General features: G+C 35.6%; 1 long non-coding RNA gene across 2 annotated transcripts in view; it reads left to right on the top strand.

The window, feature by feature from the left end:
• The first annotated feature begins 706 nt into the window (after positions 1–706).
• Positions 707–22,105, top strand: part of LOC125613544 — a 41,083-nt gene continuing 19,684 nt past the window's right edge. For both annotated transcript variants that reach the window (XR_007344079.1, XR_007344078.1), the window contains exons 1-5: positions 707–2,647; positions 3,060–3,224; positions 15,503–15,743; positions 17,897–18,013; positions 18,525–18,553. This is a non-coding gene — a long non-coding RNA (uncharacterized LOC125613544). The remainder of the gene's footprint in view (positions 2,648–3,059; positions 3,225–15,502; positions 15,744–17,896; positions 18,014–18,524; positions 18,554–22,105) is intronic.

Genomic DNA, 22,105 nt, shown 5'->3' with positions numbered 1-22,105 from the left:
AATTTGTAACGTTTAACGGTTAAATAGTTTCTCTCTTTATTTTTATTCAGAACTGACAATTGTTGAAGCATTATTTTTGCATATTTCAAAGTCAATTAGTGTTTATTAAGTTTTTAACTCATACAAGCCATCATACTAAGTTCTGTGGGGGCACAACTGAAATGAATTTCACATTTGTAAGAATTTTATCTACAAATAATGCAGATGGATAAGTAAATAAGTATAATTCAATATATCAGTCACATTATTTATCCTGAGATTTAAACACTGACTATGGAAATAAGCAGCTAAGTTTCTCTGGCAGAATCTGGGGAGTTTCTGTGGAGAAACTCCCTACACATTTGCCTTTTAAGGTGGACAAACAAAGGGAAATAGGTAAGATTTAAATAAGGAACTTGCATTGGAAGTTTAGAAAATGTTGAGCAGTCAGATAATTGGCCTATGAAGTTAAGTTGGACTAAAGCAGGCAAGGGACCGTGAAGGTAGACTTGGACTAAACTGTAAACAGAAAGTAACATGCAAGTAACACTGGCTATTGGACATTCCTGGACAACATGTATAATCAACATGTATAATCTTTCCTCTGCTTTAGAACTCCCATGCTTCTGTCTGCAAATTACTAACATTTGTTGAGCTCCATGGTCTAGTCAACATTCTAAATGCTGCAGATATATCCAAACCCTATTGGTTGCTTATTACTATCAGCTTCCCATAAAAATGAATTTAGACACCAAGAAGTTGGGGAACTTGCCCAAGGTCACACAACTTGCCCAAGGACAAACCTGTGTGGATGGGAATAAAAACACATAGTTTCCCTTCTTAATATACAGCATTTTCATATTTTAATTAGAAGAAAAGGGTATACATCAAAGCAAAATTTTTATTTCTAATTAATTAATTAATTAACTAACTTTTGTGGTGCCAAGATTTGAATTCAGGGTCTTGCACATGGGGCAGGGGCAAGTTCTCTACCACTGAACTACAGCCCCAACCCTTACTCTTTATTTTTAAACTATTTGTCTGATGATTTACTGTAGCAAATTTTCAGTGTAACCTTCAATTCCCATAGTCTTCTGCACAGGAAGATATCATGTAGAACAGTAAAAACTAGTGCATTAATAATCATAAATCTTTCATCTGGAAGGAAATTTAGAGGCCACTTAGAGTGTTACCATGTTCCTAATATTTATTATTTAAAACAAAAAGAAAGGACTTTATAACACTCATTTAGTAGACCCGTGGAACCCTGGAATTGAAAAGAACCATAACTATTACTGAGGCCATGTTTTAAGCAGATGAAATTCATTTGATATGCACAGCAATTTCTTCTCTGTTTTGATTGAATCTGTTGCCAACTGATTATAAATTAGAAAATCCCAAACTAAAAGTAGCTATTTCCAGCACCTTACCAAAGGCAGCATTAGGCCTATGCCATCAGCTGGAGATGAGGAGAGGCTGGTTACTGCTGATGGGTCTCATGTGACCTGGTTAGTCAAGGGCAGTTTGCTATTGCTATAGATTAATTGTCATAGATTGCAAGTTAAGCCGACACCCATGTATTTGCTCACAGTTCCAGAGGTCAATATTTCACCAGCATGGATGGAGTCTCTGACTAAGGGACTCTCAGCACCACAGTCAAAATATCAGCCAGGAAGAGCTCTTATCTGAAGGCTCTGGGAAAGAATCTGCCTCCACGTTCACTCAGATTGGTGGCAAAATTCAGTTGCAGGGCTAGCACTGCTGTTTCCTTGCTGGCTACCTGTCAGGGGTGAATCTCAGCAATTAGAGGCTACTCAGCTCCTTTCTCTATGTCTCCCCATCTTCCAAGACCACAATGGTACATTACTGTCATGGTAAATCCTTATCATGCTTTCAATCTCTCTAAAGTCTCCTTGCAGAGCTGATGTGACTGGTTTGGGACCACCAGGCTAATCTTATTTTGAGGTCAACTGATTGTCTTCATCACGTCTGCCAAATGCTTTTGAACATGTAATGTAACACTATCCTAGGGGTTTTGCCATGCCTGAGATTATGGGGCTGCTTTAGATTTCTGCTTTCTGTAGACAGCATGCTCTTCTTGATTGTTGTAACTCCAAAAATACCAAGTGTGCAAGGGGATGTAAAAGCCATGGAAACTGTTACATTAATGGAAGGAGGTAGCTGGTACTGGTGTGCTGAAATACTATAGAATAGAACAGTGTTCATGTACACTATGTAAAACTGCAGTCACTCCTAGTAAATACTCAAGAGCAATGTCCACACACACACACACACACACACACACACGGATTAGTACTCAGGGAGAATGTTTTATGCTTTATAGTGTCCCTTATGGAATTTTCAGGGATAAATCTCATTTTCTGAACCTTGAACTTTATGTACAGACAGTATCATTGTTGACCACTTCATCCTTTCTTTGAATATTTCTGAGATCTTTTTTGGTACTCGACATTGAACCCAGAGGCTCTTAACCACTGAGCTACATCATCAGCCCTTTTCATATTTTTATTTTGATACAGGGTCTTGCTCAGTTGCTGAGGCTGGCTTTCAGGCTCCTGAATTGCTGGGATTACAGGAGTGCACCATCATGCCTGACTCTGAGATCTTTTCTTTACAACTGATCAAATTTGCCTGAGCTACCTTAAGAGTGAGTGTTGGAACAATTCTATGAGTGGTAATTGAGACGTAACACAATGTTATATAACAGTGTTCATTTTTTTTTCTTTCTTCTGGGTTGCTTGTTTGGCGTGTGTGGGGGGGATGGTGAGAAGGCAGTAGTTGTAACATACAGATTCCAAGTATTATCTATTTCCTAGATAGGTATGTCAAGATTTGTGTGCACCTTCCCAAAGATTAGCTACATGTTTGAATGAAAGAAAATATACAATACCTACAAGTTCTTCACTGAGAATCTCTTTGTGTAGAAATGACTCTTGATTGTTTGCTTGTTTCCCTATAGAAAATTGGTAAGGCACATGTTCCTTGATATCTCAAATAGAGGCAAAAATAAAATTGACTAGATGCTGCTTACAATCCATTTATAATTTCTGTTCTGGCAGAAATAAGAATAAGGGAATGAACACCTGTTGTCTTCCATCACTGGAAAGTCGGGCTGGCTGTGTCTCATCTCAGGAGCTTAGACAATGTCCCCTGTGATCCAAGCCCAGAGAAAAGACATGCACGGGGCCCAGGGAAGTTGTGAAGATCAGTGAATACCACTCCAGGTGAGCACCTACAGCAGAGAGGACAGTGAGTTGGCATTTGATGTGTCAGGGAATAAAAGGAGAGGGAAACCATATAGCTGTCTCTAAATTTCTTAGGAAGTCTACTTTACTGAGATTAAAAGAATCAGGGGTAATCCTAAGGATGGAATATAAATATCCTTAACTCTGACAGGGCTTGGGATACATATGAAGCCTGTTTTCTTCCCTGTGCTACATTTACCTAGTATAAAATGTTAACCCGGTACATTGTTTTACATCAAGAAAGACACTGTTATGAATCATTAAAATTATTTTCAGATTATTTTTTGGTGTCCAGTGTGTATTTTACATTTACAGCACATGCCTATTCACACATTTCAGGTACTCAGTTGCCACACATGGCTGGCCAAGAATTGGCTATAAACTCTTTTTTTTTCAAAGTCCTTTTTTTTTATTGGTTTTTCAAAACATTACAAAACTCTTGACATATCATATTTCATACATTAGATTCAAGTGGGTTATGAACTCCCATTTTTACCCCAAATACAGATTGCAGAATTCATAATTAATAATAATGTATTTATTATATATTGAGGTGATATTTTAGGTGTGTTATATTAAAATGAATATATTAGAAAAATTAACTGCAAAAAAAAGACTTAAAAAAAGAAGAATTAAATTATGGCATTTGCAGATAAATGGATGGAACTGGAGAATATTATGCTAATTGAAATAAGCCAATCCCCCAAAACCAAAAGCTGAATGTTTACTCTGAAAAGCATATGCTGATGCATAGTTGGTTGGGGAGATAGGGAAGAACATAGGAACTTTGGTTTGTGTAGAGGGGAGTGAGAGGAGGGATGGGATTGTGGGGATGGGAAGGATGGTAGAATGAGACAGACATTATTACCCTATAAACATGTAGGATTACACTACTAGAGTGACTCTGCAACATATACAGCCAGAGGAATGAGAAGTTGTGTTCCATTTGTATACAATACGTCAAATTGCATTCTACTGTAAAATAAATAAATTGATTAATTAAAAAAAAGAAAGACACTGTTTATTTTGCTTCTATTTAAACAACAACTGTCTTTCTGCTTTTCTAGAGCTTTTTCTATTCTATTTGATAGACTTTTTGAAATTATTATGTATGATTGCGGATATTATTATTGCCTTTCATTTTATTATATACTGTTAACATTGTTTTCTTCTCCTTCACGATACCTGGTAGGATTTCACTTCTCCCTGGTGGATGTTTCTTTATGTGCCTTTTGTTCTGTCAGGTAAACTGGGAATAGCTGCTTCATCAGCCTGGGCCATGGAGTAAGAAAGAGGAGTCTGAAGACCAGAAACCCAGCCAACTTATGGAAAAATAACATAAGAAACATGCCTGTGCTGAGATTTTCAGGATTGTTTGTTGTTGTAGCATAACCCTGCATATCCTGACTTACACACGGACAGAGCAATTTTAAGTAGCCTTCTAGCTTGCCAAAATCATTTCATGATTTTAGTAGTCTTCTAATGACACTCAAAGGGTCAACATATTTTGTTGACAATGTGCACATAGGCTGCAAACATTTTCTGCTTGATCATGCGTGTGTAAGGCACCTGAATGTGAATTGCTTTTAGCATTCCCATCCCCTCCTGCATGGAAAACATGTTCACAAGTCACCCATTACATTTTAAAATTCACAAATGTTTTCTTATAAAGTCTATTTTATAATTCTAAAAATGATGTCTGATAGTTTCTCAGAGGAGTGGTAAAGTAATACATTAAATTTAGAGTAGAATGATTAATTGATTATAATTATTCTCATTTTAGACAGCTTATTGTAGGATTTGATAGATTAAACTGTAGATGAAGTAATTTAAATATCTAAAAGGCTTGGTTTTTATCATAACACACTGGGAAAATTTGCTAATCAGGGAGAAGGCTACTGCCTGGCTTTCACCAAACTTCACATGGAGCAGATTTAATGTTGATGAATTCATCAGAGTCTTTGAAACTAGTACTTAAACCCTGAAAGCCAAGTGATTTGTTTGTAACAGGCAAATTAATTGTTCCATGGACCACACTATTGATGATGAAAGAACCAGCCCATTCTGGGAAAACAAAATGTAAAGTGCATTTCATCAAACATAGAATAGGGATAATTAGCCATAAGATTTAAATGTACAATGGTTTAAAGCTAATCTCAGTTCATTTATTTACACAATTCTAGGAATGCCAATTATCCTTGCATATGCAAAGGCAGTTGTCTTAATGTTTGCTTTGGATATTTTCTTTCATAATTCTCTTTCTGTGCTACTACCAACTCTATTTTGATTGACATATTCATTTTTATATGCTTATATCTTCAGATTGGTTATAATAGAGTTTATAGGTCTAAAAGATTTGTTTCTTTATGTAACATTGCTTACAACTGCTTGATCTCTTCTCAGAGAATTTGACAGTAGAAATCATCTAAAATAATTTATTTTCTATATTTCTGAACTTCTGACTTCTCTCATTTAAACCTCCTGTTACCTATATCAGCCAGTGTTTGCTAGATAATAAAGACAGTGCTCATGTATTCATTTTTATTGGTAGCACATTTCTTTATAATTGTAAGTGAATTTCTACTAGTCTTATAAGGAAATTACCATTTATAAAAAAATAATCATCCATTTGTGAATATTTGCTTTAAGATCATTTTATTTTTCTCTTTCATAATTTATTTACATTTAACAAAAATGCTCTGTAAATAATTATGAGAGTTCATGAAGCCTTTACAAAGAAGATGCTATTTGAAGACTACATCATGAAATGCTCATTGATTTCTGAAAATATCATCAACTCATTTAGTAAACTTCATTTAAAATCATAATGATAGAGCAAATTGATGAATCTTCCTCTGAGCATCAGAGGAAAAAGAATATCTGTTAAAAATTACTATGTATTATAAGAAATATCTTGCTTAAATCTAGACTTTGTATAAAACTGCTTGTTTTTTAAAAAAAAAATTTACTCCTCCCTTCTATTAGGAGTTTTTTTACCCATGTTTTATTGGGTGCATTAAAATTGCACATGATTGTGGGATTCATTATCATATATTCATACATTCACACAATATAACAATACAATGAGACCCATGTCATTCTCCAGTATTTCTTTGTCCACATGTATCCCTTGGTCCTTTTCCTCTACTGTACTGATATCCCTTTGATTTTCATGAGCTCTGCCCTCCCCTTCTTTTCATTTTTTCCAACCTCCACGTATGAGAGAAAACATATGACCCTTGACCTTCTGAGTTTGGCTTACCTTGCTTAATATAATGTTCTCAAGTTTCATCCATTTTCCTGCAAATGACATAATTTCATTCTTCTTTATGGCTAAATAAAACTTCATTGTGCATATGTACCATATTTTATTTCTCCATGCATCCATTGATGAACACCTAGCCTGGTTCCTCAGTATGGCTATAATAAATAATGCTGCTATAAACATGGGTATGAATATTTCACTGTAGTATTGTGACTGATTAGTATAAATACTGAGCAGGGGTATAACTGGGCCATATGATGGTTCCATTCCTAGTCTTTAGGGAATTTCTTACTGATTTTCATACTCATTGTACTAACTTGAATCCCACCAGTAGTATAAAAGTGTTCCTTTTCTCCCCATATATTCTCCAGAATTTATTATTGCTTGTTTTCTTGATGGCTGCCATTCTAACTGTAGTGAGATGAAATACGTAGTTTTTATTTTCATTTTGTTAATTGCTAACATAATTGTTGAACATTTTTTCATTTATTTGTTGACCATTTGTATTTATTCTTTTGAGAAACATCTGTTTAGTATCTTTTTAGATTCTCTCTTCACATTCTTAATTGTTTCCTATGCTGTGAAGAAGTTTTTAATTTGATTGCATTTCATTTATTAATTCTTGGTGTTGTTTCTTGAGCTTTAGGTGTCCTATTAATGAAGTAGTTGCCTGTGTCTATATGACAGAATGTTGATCCTATGTTTTCTTCTAGAAGTTGCATGGTTTCTGGTCTAATTCCTAGAATTTTGATCAATTTTGAGTTGATTTTTATGTGGGGTAAGATATAAGCACCTTGTCTCATTCTTCTACATATGAATAACTTGTTTTCCTAACACCATTTATTAAAAATTCTAACTTTTCTCCAATGGACATTTTTTATGCCTTTGTTGAGGATCAGATTATTGTAACTGTGTTTGTCTTTATATCTTCTACTCTGTACCATTGGTGTGTGTGTGTGTGTGTGTGTGTGTGTGTGTGTGTGTAAATGCCAGTACTATACAATTTTTGTTACTATAACTTGGTAGTATAATTTGAAGTCACGCATTTTGATGTTCCTTCAGCATTGCTTTTCTGGTTTATAATGGTTTTGGCTATTTTAGGACAGATTTTTCTAGTTCTGTGAAGGATGTCATTGGTACTTTGATGGGGATTGCATTGAATCTGCATGTGGCTTTTTGTAGTATAGCCATTTTAACAATATTCTGACTATCCAATATTCTGAATATGGCATCTTTCCATCTTCTTATGTCCTATCCAATTTCATTCTTTGAAGTTCTAATTTTAATTGCAGAAGTTTTTCATCTCCTTGATTAGATTTGTTCCTAGTTATTTTTGATTCAGGCTATTGTGAATGTGTTTATTTTCCAGATTTTTTTTCCTCAGCAGATTCATTATTGGTGTATAATTAAGTTATTGATTTTTATATATTGATTTTGTAACCTGCTACTTTGCTGAATTTAATAGTTCTAGCACTCTTCTGGTGGACCTTTGTAGATCTTCTAAGTATAGAATCATATGATCTGCAAATAGTGACTATTTGACCCCTAACTTTCCCGTTTTTATCCTTTTGTTTCCTTCTCTGGCTTAAATTTTCTGGATAGAATTTCTACTACTGTTTGAATAGGAGTGGTGAGCATGGGCAATCTTGTTTTGTTCTGGACTTTAAAGGAAATGCTTTCAGATTTTCCCCATTCAATATGATGATGGCTTTGGTTTTGTTGCATGTAGTCTTTGTGATGTTGAGGTAACTTTCTTCTATTCCTAGTTTTCTTTAAGCATTTTCATCATGAATGGGTGCTGAAAAATCTTTGAAGATTTTCTCTGCAACTATTGAGATAACTGTAATTTTGTTCCTAATTCTATTTATATTGATTTGTGCATGTTAAACCATTCTTTAAAACTCTGGGATAAAATAAACTTGGTCATGATGTACAAGTTTTCTTAACATATCATTGAACATGATTCCCTAATATTTTGTTAAGAATTTTTGCATCTACATTCATTAGAATTTTTGGTCTGTGGTTTTCTTTCCTCAATGTGTCCTTATTTGATTTTGATAGAAGGGTGATACTGACTTTGTGGAGTACTTTTGATATTGTCACATCCTTTTCTATTTCATGGAATAATTTGAGATGCGTTAAATTAGTTCTACTCTAAAGTTCTGGTAGAATTCAGCTGAGAATTCTGGTTCTAGGTGTTTCTTTGTGGAAAGTCTTTTAAATTACTGTTTCTATCTCATTGCTACATTTTGGATTGTTAGTTTTTCTTTATTATCTTGAATTTTGACAGGTCTTATGCATCTAAAACTGTATTGATTTCTTCTAGGTTTTCAAATTTAGCAGAGAATAAGTTTTTAAAATAGTCCCTAATGATCCTCTGAATTTCTATGACATCTTTGGTAATTTCTCCTTTTTCACCTCTAATTTTATTAATTTGGGTCTTCTCTCATTTTCTTTTAGTTGGTTTGGTTAAACGTTTATCAATATTTTTAAAATTTTTAAATACCAACTCCTTCACTCATTGATCCTTTGTATTTTTTAATTGTCTATTTCCTTGATTTTAGTTTTGATCTTAATTATTTCCTTCCTTTTAATTGTTTTGAAATTGGTTATCAATGGCCTATAGAATCATCATTACTTGGCTTATTTGGATCTTTCTGTTTTTCTTCTGCAGGCTCTCAGAATTGTACACTTTCTTCTTAAAGCCAACCTCCTCTTGGAGGTTCTGGTATATTGTATCACTATTCTTGTTGGATTCTATGAATTTTTAAATTTCTCCTCTTATTTCTTCTGTAAACTTTTCATTATTCAGAAGTGTGTTGTTCAATTTCTGTGTATTTATGTGGTTTCTGTAGATTGTGTGTGTACACACACGTGTTTATTTCTAATTTCATTCTATTTTGATCATTCTGTTTGCTAAGAGTTGCCGTGCAGCCTAAAATATGGTCTAATTTATATACGTTTCCATAAGACAGTGAATTCCTCAAATGTTGAATAAAATATTTTATATGTATTCATTAAGTCCATTTGATATATAATATTTTTTTGGATCTGAAGAATCTTTGCTGAGTTTGTGTTTTGATGATCTATCTATTGATGAGAAAAGTGTGTTGAAATCATACAATACTATTTTATTGGGGCCTGAGTCTTTGATTTCCATCTTTTTATTCTCAGCCAGTGAATACATTCTCCTGTAAGAGTCTCTCAAAAACAACATATAGTTGGGTCTTGTTTTTTAATCCTTTCTGCCAACTTATGACTTTTAATTGGAGAGTTGGGACCATTTATATCCAATGTTGTAGAGGGATGTTTATTCATTCCTGCCATACTGATTTATTTATAATGTTTAATTTGGTCTTGTTTTTCATTTGCTTAGCTACTTTTGACATGAGATTTGTCCATTTGTAAGCTCTGGGATTTGTTTTCAGTTTCTTATGCATATAGTATTTCCTTCAGTATTTTTTGTAGTGCCAGCTTAGCAGTCATGAGTTCTTTTGTCTTCTCCTTGTCTTGAAAGGTTTTATTTATTATACATTCTGAATAATAGTTTTCTGAATGCAGTGTTCTTGGTTGACAGGTATTTTCTTTCAGGAATTGGAATATATCATTCCAAACCCTCCTAGATTTTAGCATTTTTTTTTTCCTGAGAAACCACAAGTATTTCTAATTGACTCATGTCTAGATGTGACCTGGTGTTTTTCTCATGAGGCTTTTAAAATTCTATCCTTATTCTGTATGGTAGGCATTTTGATTAAAATGTATTCTGGAGAGGTTCTTTTTTGATCTTGTCTGTTTGAGGTTCTGAATACATTGTATATCTGGATGTCCACCTCATTCTCACGATTTGGAAATTTTTCTGTTGTGATTTCCTTGAAGAAGTTATTCATGTCATTAGTTTGCATCTCACAAGCCTCCTAGATTCTAATTATTTTAATCTCTTAATGTTGTTCCAGAGTTTTTGAGTGCTCAGATCATGGTTACTCATTTTCTTTCATATTGTCTGAATGTTTAAGGCAGGCCACTGTGGTTTTCCAGTTATGAGATTCTGTCTTTAGCATGGGCTACTCTATTAGAGAGACTGTCAACTGTACATTTTATTTGATTCTTTGCATCTCTCTCATTTCCTGTATTTCTGTTTGGTTTTTATTCAGTATTTCTATCTCATTATTGAATTTCTCATTCATATCCTGTACTGACTTCTTTAATTCATCAAAGTTGTTTTTGTGTGTCCTCTTGGGATTCATTGATCATCCTGATAATCATTTTTTTGAATTATGTATCAGCTGTTATGTATTATCCATTTCAGTATCTTTCGAGTAGTTGCTTTCAGAGGTGTCGTTTTACCTGTTTTTTTGCTTCTTCATATTTTTTATATCCCTATGTTAAGTTTTATGCATCTGTTGAAATGAATTTCTCTTCCACTCTTATGTATGGACATTTTTAGGGCACATCCTTTCTTCTTTTGACAAAATGATCCAGAATATCAGGTTGTTGTGGACTTTTAGATATTTTTCCAAATGGTTTTTGTGGAATAGTTTCCCTGCTGGTTCTTTGGTGATGATTACTTTGTTTGATACAGTCTACTTTGCTTCAGAGCTTGAGGATTCTAGTTCTCTTATAGTTCTGAACAGATTAGTGTCCTCCTTGTAGATCTGGAAGTTGTACTGTATGCAGCAGGGCTTGTGGGGATGCATCCTTTGTGATTACTCTTGTTCACTTAACAACTTTGTATATCCTAAATAATTATGGTAATGGTATTCATAGAAGTGGTGTCCATAGCTTTTGTGTTAATTCTTTCTATTTTTATTATAAAAGTGGATGTCCATGAGTGAAATATGAGTGGGCCTTGTGCACCTTCCCTGGCCATTGCTCTTTGGGGCCTGGTCATTAGTTTGGGAGTTTTTGTCTCCACTATTCTTTGTATTAATTTATCGCTGAAGTTTGTGGTTAATTTGTGTGTGGAGCAAGATGTGCTGTCCACTGGCTGGATTCAGCCCAGCAGCAGAGTCTGTGTCCTGTGAACTTGTAGCATCTCTCCAGATTCTCAATACCTCACAGAAAGGGGGAGACAAAAAATAGCATGACATAAGTCAATGATGTATGGCATTAAAATAATTGCCTGGTGCCTACCATGACATCTACACTAATTACTATAAAAAATAGGATGGTGAGGTCATTAATTGCCAAAAGCAAAAAATAATAAATAGCCATGAACTGCATTTTGTAATAAAGTAAACTGCAGGTGTCAACTATGTCATGAAGTGCAAGAACATGAATGATGGAGGCAGGAGTTATATAAGCCAAGTCGTTCTAAAATATGATAAAATACAGTTCATTAAGAGAAAATAAAATGTAAAAGAAAATAAAAGGTAAAAGAAAGCTTAGAATATTCAAAAATGTTACTAGAGATAAAGCAGAGGATATATAATATAGCAAGTGATGGCTACAAAGAAAGAGAAAAATAAATAAATTAAAAGAACAAAATAGTAAATGGAGTGATGGCTTCTCCCAGCCTATGCCTGAGTGTCCTTTTTCTGTTTCTTCTTGAGCTATGTACTAACATAAGGAGAAAGAGCAAGGGCTGGAGGTTGTTAACTCCTTCCTCTTTTTGTGACATTCATTGATCTCCTAAATGGAATGGCATCAAACAAGCTGATTGAAAGATCTCTCAACTTCCCTTCTCATCAGGATGAAGTAGGATGGAAAGGGAAGTACTGTCAGTTGGAGTTTTGTCTGCACAGAGCAGTCCACATACTCCTAGGGTGGGACTGCTGCAGAGTTCTATGAGGGGAATCCCCATGAAGGGGGATTAGGTCTAATCAGGCCTTATGTTGGGTGGTGTGTGCTCTGCAGAGATTAGATTAACACAGTGTTAGGGCCTGTCAGATGAATTGCCTATATTTCTGGATTATGTTTACATAAATATATATATATATATAATTTTATTCTAAATTGATGAGATAAGTTACCTTCAATATGATATAAAGTTTTGGAATTTACTCGTGCATTATTTTTTTTAATTGCTCCTTTCATAATGGCTAAAAAGGAGAGAACAAAGAATGTCCTTGGAATAGTCTATCTTGCAGAAATTGTGACAGAATCTTGTACGTGTTACATTCTTTGTATTCTGATTGTATTGTTTAACTTCTTATATGTGCTGAGGTGACAAAGGAAATCTTTTTAGAGGATCATAATGATTTCCATGTAAGACTTTGTCATTTTTTTGAGCTTAAAAATTATTAAAATTTGCTTGATGTTTTTAGCTTAAGATGAATGTCTAGGGGATACCATATTTGCAAAGAATTAGAAGGTCATAACAATAAATCAAAGCACTGCTTCTACTTTTAAACATAATACATATTACTCTGCCAGCGATGTAAAATGATGTTCTTTTCCAGCTATTCTGATTGATTGATTTGAATAATCTCAAAAATGGATGTTAAGGCTAAATAGAATAATGCAAATACTAGAAACACAATATTAAGAGCAGCAGCCTTCATTTACTTCCTCGCCATGCTTATATCAACTTTCTCCACTGTAAAAGGTCAGAGAGGTGCAGAGTAAAAAACAGAACTCCACCACAGTGGACCACAAGACATTCCACACAAGGATCATAGAACCTTCAGCAATTACAGGAAAAGCAATAAACATATGCATGATCATTCCAGTGCAAGTAAAAAAGAGAAAGAAAGTAACATTTATACCTCTTGTTTTAGCAAATGACAGGCACCAATATGAAATGTTACAGAAGATTAGATTTGTAAAGGCAGTTTTTGAAGATATTCAACCTTAGGTAAGAATCACAGGCCAGCAGCCATGACAGTCATTAGTAAGCGACATTCTAACAGCAGGACCTGCAGACTGCTTAGCATCATGGTGCTTTTCTAAGCAGAGTTCCTGCAGTCAGTCACAAAAGTCACATTTTGTTCAGTGAAAAAGAGGGAAACTTGCTTCTCCCCAGTGTATCTGGTGATCCTTCCAAGTCAGGCAGTGAGTAATAATTTGTTCTTTTTTTTTAATAATAATAAGAGAACTTAGAAGCTTGTAATTTTGAGAACACTGAATGAGGTGTATATTTTATTCATGAATGTTACTTGCGTCATTCTTAAAAATTTCTGGTTCAAAGAGAAGAGCTGTCTATCAAGTTCCATTCTGAGAAAATTGAGTGGTAATAGGATGGAAGGGAGATTGATTCAATAAGACATTCATTAGGCTGAGTTATATAAAATTGCTAATCTAGACCTACCCTCCAATGGGGCAATTTGTAATTGAGCAATCTAGTAAATGGAACTCTTTTTGTCTCATTTTTGACTGAAACTTTCACAACCAGTAATAATGGGATAGATGTCAAGTATTACAAAAGTTCCCAAGAAAGGTGTTCTACCATTAAACCTGAATGTGCTCAGCGATGCTAAATTGAATCTGCCTATCAGTGATCACTCACCTCCAACCATAAAAAAAAAAAAAAACCAGAGATAGAAAATTAATGGAGAAAATGTCTTTTAGAGACTGCATTGCAGAGTTGTGTCTTCTATTGGTGATTTCTTCCAGGCTTTAAATCAAATAGGAATCTTAAAGGGACCCTCTCACCCTACCAAGCTGAAGGAAGCTTAAGTGGAAGTGTTTGAAAGGGAAATTCATCCAACACAATTCTGGAGTGACATAGCTCATAAAAGATTCAAATGTCTGTGGTTTCCAAGTTGACAATCTGTCGGGCACCCTATGCTTCACAGGTATTATAGTAGGTTTTAGAGAGGGAATCTGAGAAATACCCACAAGAAAAAAATCAGTTTGGAACATAGGCCAGTCTTTGTGACAGAGACATCTTCCCGAGTTATTCAGTAATTCTTTTTTTTTCTCTTTAACTTGTTCTGCCTACCCTGGGAGAGGGCATGTTCTTGAATTTATGGTTTATTACACACTGTAAAAACAGAATACCAGCATAGTGTGCATAAGTAATAGACTTTCCAATTGTTTTGTGTTTTAGATACATAAAGAATATATGTTTGTCTAGAATATTGAGGGAATCCTGTATATACATGAAAATTAGGCTTTTAAATTTCAGAAGATTTTTTTTTCCACAGGCATGGGTAGAAGAAGTTATTTTCACAAGACAATGGGTACTATGACAGACAAGAATTGGATTGTCTAGCCAAGTTCTCTCTCATTAGTTCTTGTTTTTCCTTCACTTTTTGTTACTTTTCTCTCACACACACTATTGTTCATGTATTTATTGTTTACTTATGTTAAGTGAGTCACTTTTGCAGTGATTTCTTTCTATTAGGAGGTTCAGGTGCCGCACATTGAAAGAGACTGCCACTCCTCTGCCTAGGCTAGTCCACTTCCATAGACATCTGGGTCTGACCTGGGTTTTCCCCCTTCCTCCCTTGCTCAAGGGTTTCCTACCCTCCCACTAAATGACTTCCTTCAGCCCTCACTTCCTTTTCCCTCCATGATCCTCTGTGTGCCAAGGAACTCTTTTTATCTTTTTAGAAAGCTTCGTCCTGGCCAAGTTTAAGGAAAACAAAATAGTTAATGACTGAGATAATCATTTGGAAAAGCAGCAAGAAATATGTGGTAAAAATTAAAATACAGCCAGATTTGAAGGCTTCTCAATGTAAATGAATTGCATAACAATGCAGTTTCACAAAATGAACGTCAAATGTTTTTGTTGAAATCTGAGAACATCAGAAGAATATGCTTTTATGCCTACGCATTGGGTCTATTGGAAAACAGACAAGAGCATGTGCATCTACTTTTATGAGTGAAAGGATTTTAACAGAAGATGTCTTTAAAGGAGTCACTTCTCAACTTTTTTTGTGTGATGTGTTTATTTTATTTATTTATTTTTTACATTTGAATTAGATGGGATATAATTTCTCATTTTTCTGAGTATACAGGTTGCAGAATCACATTGGTCATGCAGTCACATATATACACACAGTAATAATAATGTCTGTTTCATTCAACTTTTCTTATGCAACATCTATAGAAAATGATAATGCTGTCACTGTCACGTGGAGAAGAAGGTTCATGGACTGAGGCTCCTGTTACCTGGGCTGAGGACACCTGTGTTCCTGCACTGCTATAACCCATTCCTAGCATGCTGACTGGAAGCCCTGCTTTAGGGATTATTACCAGGACTGACTCCATTTAAGGTTTTTACAAGTGATCGAGAAGATGAAGTGCCCAGTAAAATCTTCAAGTTCACAGATGACATTGAGCTTCTCTAGGTAATTAAATGTCACACTGATAAGGACAAACTGCAGACAAAAATCTCTTGCTGGTATGTGAGGTCAGGACACAGAAGATGAACAGCACTATGTGAATGTAAGGAGGACAAACATGAATTTTATTTATATGGTAATGATTCTTGAGCACCATTGATGATACAGAGAAACATTTGAGAGTCATTATTATCTTCTTATCCAAATGAGCTCCACCTGCAGTCCATGTGACAAGTAGTTATCAAAATGTCCCTTTTATAGGTTATTTTGTTTAATTCTCAAAACATTTTTGTGCTATAATTTATAATGTCTATTACAAATGAAGAAACTGAGGTGAAGTGAATTATTTACCCTCTTCCATCAAGGAATAGGAGTCTGCAATTTGTTCTGATTTCTGGTCCCCAAAATAGAATTAAAAACTGTTCAGAAATGGATTATTGAATAACAGCTTGAGAATTGGAATGAACTGAGAAGGTGAATAGATTTCTATAAGAGCATATCCTCTAGATAGGAGAAATGTTTGATCTAGAAAATAATTTGAATATTACATATAATATGGCTTGAGTAAAATTCTAAAAGTCTAGATTTAATTAGCATAGATTTGATTTTAAAATGACATATTCTTTTGCTAGGCTGCCATCATGAGCTGAGTGGCTTATGACTTAAACAATAGAAATGTATTGTCTCTTAGTTCTGAAAGCGGAAATTCATAATCAAGGTGTCAGCAAGGTGGTTCCTTCTGAGTGATGACCCTGCTCCATCTTTGGGTTGTAGATGGAATCTTCCCCTCTGTCTCTTTGTATAGTCTTCCCCCTATGCATGCCTGTCTCTGTGTCTGAATTTCCCATTTTTATAAGAAGTCCACTTATAATGGATTAGAACTCACTCTAATGACTTCACTTTAATTAATTACATCTGCAGTGACCCCATTTCTAAATAAGGTCATTCAGAGATGCTGGGGGTTAGGACTTCAACATATGGATTCTGAAGGAGCAAAATGGAATCCATAACAAATAGCCTAGAAGCACAGTACAGTAGATGATACATTTACAAATGATATTGCTCTGAATCAGAGCAAGACCTGAAGAGTCTGTATGCTGGGGAACACAAGGCATTGAGAGAGCATTAAGGCAATTAAGAGCTGTGGGTGTTGGCAGGAGGAGACTGTGGCAGAACTGTAGCATCACCATGTTGCAGAGTTGTAGATCACCACTGAGGTCACGACCCAACAGCATCTAAAGAACGATCTGCTCTCCCTGCCCAGCAACTACACAACCAATTGATTTGATTATTAGTATATTATTGTTATGATTTATTTATTTGCATTTACTAAATTACAGAAAAAAATCAAATCCCAAATATTTAAAAATGTGGCTTACTCCAAAGCTCCAATAATCTCAAGTTTTTTAAATGTGCAATGGCTTGGCTTTCTCTTTGAGATTGAAAACGAAAGCAAAGAGACTTTAGACAAGTTTGTGTTAGATACGTTAACAGTGATACTGGATTTTAAAATGAATCTCAGCTATACTTCTCCATGAAATTGGAGAAGCACTTCAATTAAATTTTATTTTGATTCAGGGTACATTCAGCCCCATATCACAATGACACATATACATGTCACAATGTCCTGAGAGATGTTTTAAGGTATATAACATAATAAGGAAATTGCAGTTAATCTTTCCTCTGTGTAAGTAAGACACGAAGTGATGTAGACAAATGAGAACACATTTTCACCTATTTGTCACTGTGCCCATCCTCTAGAGGCAGTGTCTTCAGTCAGAATTGACTCTCAACTTAGTGACTCTTAGGATTTCCTGTGTCTAGGACTGACTGCATCATTCCCACATGATGAAGGTCATTGTTCATGGATCTATGGTTTTTAAAATGTCTCTGCAATTATTTTCAGTTTATACTGACTCTCTGAGTCTATAGCAGAATAGATTTTCTTCCCTCAGTCTCAAGTCTCTTAATATGTTTCTGGATTGCCCCCTGGCAGGAGGTTGATTGACAGCTTTGGCAATGCCAGTGTTCACCAGGCAAATCTGACCAGCAGCAGAGAGCTGATATAATGTGTATACACAACTAGTACTTACTGTTGATCTGCAAATGCCCTTGGGCTTCTTGTCAAGGACTGGCCTAAATTGACTTTGGTTTTTTAGAGCAGGGAGAACATTGAAATTATGAATACCAGTTTGCAACACCTTTTGAAACAAGACTGATGACTTGAGTCCACTCACTGAATGGGACTTGAATTGGCCTACAATCTCTGGATCCAGGTATGTGAGAAATAGAAGAATGCTGTGGTCAAGGTGTGATAGTGAAGACCATTACCAAGCATCATCTGCAAGTTAAGGAGATGGGAGATTTTCCTTTTGAGAATTTGAAGAAGGAAATAAAAGGAGAATCGTTGACTTATTTTTTAAAAGAACATGGCAATATTTGTATCTTTGTTATTTTTTAAAACATGATTAATTTTATAACATAATATTGGACGATAGAAAGTATAAAACCGATGACCAATATACACAGTATCCAAACACAACTAGTTAAGAATTTGATCCATTTCTTTCCAGGCTTTAAGTATATATGTGTTTGTGATTCTACTTCTGGTACTCAGATCAAATCATCTAATTATTTTAAAATTGTGATTTTTTAAAATTGCCTTTCTAGTATTTTCCTGTGTCAAAAACTGTGTATACATAATCACCTCTGTCTATTCTCTGAATGCTGATATTTCCTGATGTTCTATCTTTAACCGTCTTCTTTTTTTTCTCAATTCTCCATCAGAACAGTCATGACCTGAACATGGACAGTTGGTAAGTCCTTATCTCCAGACTTGACTTCTATCTTGTGTTCCAGACTCATACACATGATTATTAACAATTCAATTTTTCATTTAATTAATCAACTAATTGACAGTGTATTAGTTAATTCATTAAATATTGGTACATATTAGGTGGTATAATGAGTACTGAGGGCTTAACCTGGAAAATAGTGTTAGATTTGAAGGAAAATAATGAGAAATGAAGCAGGAGTTGGAAAGGCATAAAAGTCTACATTTTATTTAGGCTTTGTTTATTTATTCCAAGACTACATTATGTGCCTCTATTACATACATTCGTCTAGCACTCAATGTAGTTGTGTTTAATTGTTATTGTAGTAATTATTCTATTGGTGAGTATGTGTGTCAGCTTTTTGTCACTATAATGAAATGCCTGAGGCAATTAGTTTATAAAAGAGAGAAAAGGTTATTTTGGCTTACAGTTTGAGAGCCTCCAGTCCATGATTAAGTGGCCCCATTTCTTTGGGCCTTTGGCAAGGTAGTACACCTGGTGGGAATATGCGGGAGAGCAGACCACTCACCTCCTGAACCAGGAAGCAAAGGGAAAAGATGGGGACTAACAGGGCTCCATAATCCCTCTTGAAGGTATTCTCTCAATGTCCTAGGGACCTTTAATAAGGCGTTGTCTTCTAAAGATTCCAGCATCTTCCAATAGCACCATCCTGGGGACTAAGCCTTTAACATACACATTTTGGGGGGGGGGCACTCGACCAAACCAAGCAGTGTCTGAATTAGTCTTCTATTGCTGCTTTGACAAACTACCATACATTTAGTGACTCTAAGCAATGCAACATTATTATCTCTCAGTTCTGCAGGTCAAAATTTCAATACAAATCCTACTGAGATCAAGGTGCCAGCTGAGAACATTCCTTTGAGCAGGAGTAGGAGCAAAGCCACTTGCTGGTTTACAGCTTCTGGAGGCTTCTCACTCCTCCCCTTGGCTCATGGCCTCCTTCCTCTGTGTTCCAAGGCAGCAGCAACAGCTGCCATGTCTCTATCTGTCTTTCTTCTGATTGCAGGAGGCCCATCCAGAAAACCTGGAACAATCTCCTTACTTTAAGGTCAAGTGATGGCAATCATGTTTACATCTGCTCCCTCAAGGCCCACTTGCCACATAAGGTTCTGGGAGAGTAGGATGTGGACAACTTTGAGAAGTCATCACTCCATTTACCTTTCCCCCACCTTTAGTTTCACTAAAGAGCACTTTGACCACTCTTCCCCTCTTTCCTAGATATAGAAGCTTAGTTTTATTCCATGTGACAACTGCCCAGCTAGTAAAATTCAAATTCCCTCTTCCTGTAGTACGGAGGTGTCATGTGGCACTGGCCTAGCCATGATTACACGAGGAAGTCTGAGTATTTCTTGCAGAGATTTTGTTTTCATGGTAAGAAGGGTCACCTCTCTCTTTCAGCGGCCCTACTTAAGCCTAGAGTAAGAATATCTTGGGATGGAGGATGGTGGGAGTGAATACACCAACACAGAAGTACAGAAGGGCCTCGGTCACTGATGGCATTGTTTGATTATCCCATTGAACCAGTGGAAGGCTCGCCTTTTCTGGTCTTCTTGGGAAAAAAAAAAACATTCACAACATGCTGAAGCCATTAGTGAAGGAATTTTAGATACTTGGAACCAAATGACATCTTGCTTAAAAGCCAAGAGGAGAGTAGACACATTTTTACCTTGTTTGTCCCTGTTCTTCTAACAGCCTACGCAGAGCAGACATACCTTGGGAACCCAATACATATCTATGAAACTTCTCTTGAGATTTCTCCTTTGGATCTGCATTTGTAGCATATATTGATATTAACTGGTTTAAGAAAGGAGAGTGAGCAAGTTATCCAGAACATCGAGTGCTTGTCCGTGTCCTACAGTGGCCTTGAGCTTGTGATAATTAGGGAACTAATGGAAATTGATGTGACTGAAATAACTAGGGCAGAGGAGAAGGTTGCTAGATACGGGCAGATCTTCTGGGAGTGAGGTTGTATAGGATCACCAAAGGGCAGGTTAAGATGTTTTACATCTAAACTCATTGATCAGCAACTGACAGACTTTATTGGGGTTATCCTATTTTTTGTTTTTGAAAGCTCTGATAGGCTGATCTATGAATTGAGGAGGGAAGGTACTTTGAATAAGATTAAGAAGGTATGGAAATTATCAAAATCAGAGAGGATGAGAGCCAGAGGTGGTTTGGTGATCCTGGAAACGGAGATCAATGGATGAATAGAGAGACATTAGGTGGTAAGGTTGATAGGACCCACGTATGCCTGGGTGTAGGGTGGGGGGGCGTTAAAGATCTGGCAGTGTGTGTACTGGCATCTGTGACACCACAGTCTTGCTTTGTCCTGCTCAAGGTACCAGAATTATTTTTTGAGCATTTACCATGTACCGAGTTATTAAATGTAAGACTATGACATAAAACTATGAATGCTTCAGAGCCCAGGATGAGGGACAAGTGACTACAGAGAAAGCTTCCCAGATACAGGGTTTAACTGGGAACCAGGGTGGCAAAAGGCTTTGTAATTCACTTAATGGAATTTATTCTTTCTTATTTTCTGCTTATTGGAGGCAACTTTTTTTGAGATGTAGACATGCTGATGAGTATCCTGCTTTTGATGACCTCATAATTCAATGCAGATTTTTTCTCAGGTGATACACTAATGGGTCACAGAGACCTGAGACCTGCCCCATCCCTCAGGGCACACAAGCAACCCCTTCCACCTCCACCAGTGTGGGGTGCACATCACTTGCAGTTTTCTATGTGTGCTCTGAGGGAAATTTTGAGATTTGCTCATCTTGGAGACAAATTAGATACAGAGATAAAGAGACTAACAATAATGATTGTATCTATGTATTATAATATAATGATATAATAAAAGAACACAATTTTAAAATATTGGGGAGATGGATTTGGTGACAGTTTAAAAGCAAGCCCTCTTCATGAAGATAAAAGGACTGGTCCTCATCTTTATGGATGCTTTAAGTCTGAAGATTCTGGTAGGGTTTGAAGTGTTAAATTCCTTATTGGTTTTTTTTCCCAGTTACTTTTCCAGAAAAATGGCATGAAATACCTTCCATCATATTTCATCAGCTGATAAATTTTGAAAATGCAGTAGCTGGAGAATATGAAGGAATATAAGGATTTGTCTCTATACCATTTCCCCCTCTGGGTAAGAAATGGATTTGAGTGTGTGATGTAGCTTCTCATTAAGTTGAAGTTGGTGGATCCTAAAGTGATATCATGCTCTTTCAATTATTTATCTCTTTTAGCCTCTAAAAGTATAAGCTACAACACTTAGAGAAGCTTTGAATACTTTTTAGTAAAAGAATTATCCCTTTATATCTCCTAAAACTATGTGTTTGCCTGTTAAAATTATGATTTTTTTCTCCCCAGATTTGCTTTGCATATTAAATAACACTGTTTTTTAATTTTTTTTGGTGCCTACCCACTTCATTAAATCTTTGTATTTCTATTGTTTTGTTGCTCTTCATTTTTGCTCAGGGAGGCATTTGACATGAAATGGCCATT

This window comes from Marmota marmota, unplaced genomic scaffold, assembly GCF_001458135.2.
Source record: "Marmota marmota marmota unplaced genomic scaffold, marMar, whole genome shotgun sequence".
In the NCBI taxonomy this organism is placed as follows: Eukaryota; Metazoa; Chordata; class Mammalia; order Rodentia; family Sciuridae; genus Marmota; species Marmota marmota.
This window is presented reverse-complemented; position numbering and strand designations above follow the sequence as displayed.